This window comes from Lithobates pipiens, unplaced genomic scaffold (assembly GCF_037356315.1).
Source record: "Lithobates pipiens isolate NorthernLeopardFrog02 unplaced genomic scaffold, aLitPip1_a1.2 Scaffold_3, whole genome shotgun sequence".
Classification (NCBI taxonomy): domain Eukaryota; kingdom Metazoa; phylum Chordata; class Amphibia; order Anura; family Ranidae; genus Lithobates; species Lithobates pipiens.
The window spans coordinates 114,210,628-114,216,627 of NW_027507790.1; positions in this window are offsets into that span (position 1 = coordinate 114,210,628).

The window sequence follows — 6,000 nt, forward strand, 5'->3', positions numbered from 1 at the left end:
TAAGTTGTAGATATAAAACATGCAAGTCTGGGGTAGCCATGCCTTGGGATCCTCAGTTAATATTACAAAGCTGTTAAATAGCTGTTAATGGGATACTAACACTGAATTGTTTGATAGGGCATTCAAGCTATTTCAAAATGTGATGCCATCTAGACACACATGTAATAATTAGGAGACTAATGGATTGGATCATGCTTTATTGTTTTTTTTTTTTTGCCTTTCACTGGATCAACTGTGGGTATAGGATTGCATATATGGGGCTGTATTTACAGTATGTATGTGTATATATATATATATATATATATATATATATATATATATACATATATGTGTGTGTGTATGTATATATATATATATATATATATATATATATATATATATATATATATATATATATATATATATATATATATATATATACACACACACACACACTGTGCCTTGAAAAGGTCCCTTGAATTTTTTTCACATTTTGTTATGTTAAAACCTCAAAACTTAAAGCAGAACTCCACTTTTGTTGAGGAAAGAACATTTCCCTCTGGGTGATCTACAGTTGTGTGAAAAAGTATTTGCCCCCTTTCTGATTTTTTATTGTTTTTGCATATTTATCACACGTAAATGACTCAGATCATCAAACACAATTTATTATTACACAAAGATAGCCCAATTAAATACAAATGCAGTTTTTAAATGAAGGTTTCATTTATTAATGCAAAAAAGATGTCCAAACCTGCCTGGCTTTATGTGAAAATGTAATTACCCCCTAATAACCGGTTGTACCACCCTTGGCAGCAACAACTGGCAATAAGTCTTTTACATTACTGTGGAGCAATTTTGGCCCGCTCTCCTGTGCAGAATGGTTTTAATTCAGCCACATTGGAGAGTTTTCCAGCATGAACGGCCTGTGTAAGGTCGTGATACAGCGTCTCAATTTAATTTAAGTCTGGGCTTTGACTAGGCCACTCCAAAACCTACATTTTGCATTGTTTGAACCATTTGGAGGTGGACCTGCTGTTGAGTTTTAAATCATTGTCCTGCTGCATAACCCAAGTGCACTTGAGCTTGAGGTCACAAACTGATGGCCAGACATTCTCCTTTAGGATTTTTTGGTAGAGCTCAGAATTCATCATTCCATCAATTATGGTAAGTCGTCCAGGTCCTGAAGCTGCAAAGAAGCCCCAGACCATCATGCTACCGTCACCATGTCTGACTGTTGGTATGATGTTCTTTTTATGAAATGTTGTATTCATTTTATGCCAGATATAATGGGACGCACACCTTCCAAAAAGTTACATTTTTGTCTCATCAGTCCACAAAATAAAAAGAGGCCAGCCTGAAGTGATCTAGCAGGACTTAATTTTCATTTAGGTATACTTTACTGTGGTGCAGTAATGATGTGGGGAAGATGGGGGTTAGGCCAAAGGTGTCCACTTGTTGGCGATCAAAGTCAATCACTTTGGCTTTCTAAACTAACTAAAGACTTTAACAGGCAAATGTAGAGGTCTGTTACCTATCAGGAGTTTACTTCAAGAGTAAGGTCTCATATATTTTACTGAAGGGCATTCTGTTCACTAAAGGGACATTTTTTTTTAGTAAGAATGATCCTTATTATCTGTGCTATCCATAGATGAATACATTAAGCAATAACCTGAATTCTATGTATACATTACGAGGCTTTTTTCAATAAGCACTGGAGTCTTGTTTTAAAAATGACAATTGGGAGAATAAAAGATTTGATCTAATTTCTTGATACAGGACAAGCATCTTGTCCACATCTTGAGTATGCTCTCCAGTTCTGGGCACCAGCCCTCAAGAAGGATGTGCTGGATCTAGAGAGAGTCCAGAGAAGAGCAACAAAGCTAATAAAGGGACTAGAGGATCTCAGTTACTAGCATTAAACATATTCTCTTTGGAGAAGAGATACTTGAGAGGAGATATGATAGCGATATTCAAATATCTTACTGGTGAGTTGAGTTGCATCTTGAGATAGCATGATGTTACCCCATAGGGTCCCGACGTGCTTACAAACACATACACATACACATACACAGATACTAAGGCCAATTTATAGACATGATCTGATTAACCTACCAGCATGACTTTGGAGTGTGGGAGGAAACCAGAGGAAACACACACAGGCACAGGGAGAACATGCAAACTCCAATGGGTAGTCTTATATTCAATTATTATTTGTAGGGTTAGGGCTATCATAGTGTAGGGTTGGGTTATAGTGTTATTAGGCCAGCTTTCATTTATTTTTTCTTTTACTTACTTCATTTTAATACATTTCAGCAAAAACCAAGAGGCCTGAAACTTTTGTTGTACTCTCTAAGGAGCAGGGTTGTTTTTTTTAGAGTAATTTCTAGGGTACTGGCACCTGTCAAAATACTGGATGGAGCTATGCTATGGTTATGGGAGACACAATTCACTTCATCTCTTTCAGACTTTCTCAGATGTTTTAGCAATAAGTACATATTCATTCTGAAATGTCTTTTTATGTTAAGTATATACTATAACTAAACAACTAAAAAAAAAAACATCTAAAAAAAAGATAAATATAGATGTAGCACCCTCCTAGGTAGGTGCTAGGATAGTTAAATAAATGTTAGTGTTTGTTTTTGGCACATACATTTAGTTGCCACACTGAAGTCAGTGTGCCTGTTGTTTTGGTTGAGGTAAAAGCATAGTTTGGCTAAGCTGCAATTGTTTAGTTAAACCTGACCTGTGTACACTGCTGATGATCGCCTGCTGGATAGCTCCCTCTGTATGCAGGCTACTTGAGAAGTTTCTGGATGATAGGTGTGGAGCTATGCAGATAGCAGCATGAGTACTGATACAAACCAGACCTATCCCAGAGAGGCAGGGTCTGAAGGTAGGCTGGGAGACTGTATTTATTCACACACACAGAGCCCTGGGTCTTGTCCCAGAGTGGAGGAGTCCAGCCTGAGGGGGGCACACTGTCCTCTCAGGCACAGGCTGCTATGTGGAGGCCTCAAGTGGGTGAACTGAGAGAGGACTTCTAAGTCCCAGGTGCTTAGAAGAAGCTGACTGAGGGGAGCTGTCTGCCATAGATCTGTCTGGTATCACTGGAGGGCATCCAGGAAAGACTGGAAGGAGGCATCCATCTGTCCTTGAGCCTTGGGAGTACAGACGTTGCTGAATCTTATTGATCTTGTGCTGTAGCTACCAGTCTGGTGCCTAGTTATATTCAGCTGTGGGTCTGTTAAAGGGGCCATGGGCTGGTGTCCTGAAGAGCTCTGTCCAGACACGTTACTGCTTAACCACTTCAGCCTCAGAAGGATTTGCCCCCTTCCTGAACAGAGCACTTTTTACAATTTGGCACTGAGCTGCCTTAACTGTCAACTGCACGGTCATGCAATGTTGTACCAAAACAAAATTTCTGTCCTTTTTTTTCCACAAATAGAGATGTCTTTTGGTGGTATTTGATCACCTCTATTGTTTTTATTTTTTGCACTATAAACAAAAAAATACCAAAAATTGTGAGAAAAATTATATTTTCTATTTGTTGTTATGCAAAAAATACAATAAACTCAATTTTAGTCATACATTTAAGCCAAAATGCATTCAGCCACATGTCTCAGGTACAAAAAAAAAAAATTCAATTAGCGTATATTTATTGGTTTGAACAAAAGTTATAGCATCTACAAACTAGGGTACATTTTCTGGAATTTACGCAACTTTTAGTTTATGACTGCCTATCTAATTTCTTGAGGTGCTATAATGGCAGGGCAGTGCACCTCCCCCAAATTACTCCATTTTGAAAAGTAGAAACCCCAAGGAATTTGCTGAGAGGCATGTTGAGCCCATTAAATTTTTTTCACAAGCGATTGAAAAAGGACAAAAACACAATTTTACACAAAGTTGTCACAAAATGATATATTGCCTAAACATGCCATTGACATATGTGAATGTACACCCCAAAATAAATTCTGCTGCTTCTCCTGAGTACAGGGTTACCACGTTTGAGACTTTTTGGGAGCCTAGCCGCGTACAGGACCTTGAAAACCAAGCACCGCCTCCAGGCTTTCTAAGGGTGTAAAATTGGTGATTTCACTCTTCACTACCTTTTAGGTTCGGAAGCCATGATATGCCAAGATAGCACAACCCCCCCCCCACAAATGATCCCATTTTGGAAAGTAGACACCCCAAGCTATTTGCTGAGAGGTATGTGGAGTCTATGGAATATTTTATATTTTGCCACAAGTTTCAGAAAATAAACTTTTTTTTTTCCCCACAAAGTTGTCACTAAATGATATATTGCTCAAACATGCCATGGGCAAATGTGAAATTACACCCCAATATACATTCTGCTACTTCTCCTGAGTACAGTGTGCTTTTTGGGAGCCTATCCGCGTACAGGACCCCAAAAACAATCATTGCCTTCAAGCTTTTTACCATTTCGGAGGCCCTGAAATGTCAAGATAGCACAACCCCCCCAAATGACCCCATTTTGGAAAGTAGACACCCCAAGCTATTTGCTGAGAGGTATGTTGAGTATTTTGCAGATCTCGCTTTTTGTCACAAAGTTTTGAAAATATTTTTTTTTTTATAAAAATAAATTTTCCTTCTTCATTTTCAAAAACAAATGAGAGCTGCAAAATACTCACCATGCCTCTTAGCAAATACCTTGGGGTGTCTACTTTCCAAAATAGGGTCATTTGGGGAAGTTTGCGCTACTTTGACATTTCAGGGCCTCTGAAACTGTGATAGGTAGAAATAGGTAGAAATTCTGAAGGCAGTGGTTGGTTTCAGGGTCCTGTACGCGGCTAGGCTCCCAAAAAGTCTCACACATGTGGTATCGCTGTACTCAGGAAAAGCAGCAGAATGTATTGTGGGGTGCAGTTCCACATATACCCATGTCATGTGTGAGCAATATATCATTTAGTGACAATTTTGTGTAAAAAATAAATTCCTGAAATTTGTGGCAAAATCTACTTTCCAAAATTGGGTCATTTTTGGGGGAGGGGGGTTGAATTGTCCTGGTATTTTATGCACAACATTAGAAGCGTATGCCACACATCACCCACTCTTCTAACCGTGTGAAGACAAAGGCCTTTGTGACACTTTGTTTACATGGAAAAATGTTTATTTTTGATAGAAAATGACATTGAACCCCCACACATTATATATTTTTATAAAGCAAAGGCTCTACAGATTAAAATGGTGGGTGTTGCAATTTTTTTTTCACACAGTATTTGCACATCGATTTTTCAAATGCAATTTTGAATTTTTATGCATTAAAACACACTATATTGCCCAAATGTTTGGTAAAATATAAAAAATTATCTTACGCTGAGTACATAGATACCAAACAAGACATGCTTTAAAATTGCACATAACCATGCAGCGGCGACAAACTACATACATTTTTTAAATATTTTAAAAGCCTTCACAGGTTACCACTTTAGATTTACAGAGGAGATCTACGCTAAAATTACTGCCCTTGTTCTGACGTTCGCAATGATACTTCACATGCATGGTGCAATTGCTGTTTGACATGAGACCAACGCTTGCATTTGCCTTTGCGCATGAGCAGGGAGGGGGGGCAGTTTTTTTTTATTTTTATTATTTATTTTGCCTTTTTATTCTATTTTTACACTGTTCCTTTCTTTTTATTTTCTTTTTTATAATTTTTTATTGTTATCACCGCAAATGTAAATTTCCCCTATGATAGCAATAGGTAGTGACAGGTACTCTTTTTAAAAACAATTGGTCTCTATTAGACTCTAGATCTCTCCTCTGCCCTCAAAGCCTTTGACTACACCAAGATCAGTGTTATAATATGCTTTCCCAATTTCCCAATGGTGCTGTTTATATCCAGCGAAACCAAAGTCATAAAATGCTCTTATCTTCCAGATTCTTAGGCCATAGAGATGATTGGAGCCATTCTGGTCTTCAGTCAGCTCTATGATCAGCTGATGGAACAAGAGAGCAAGAGAGCCAGAGAAAACCATGGAAGACGGCGGGTGGCGGAACGTT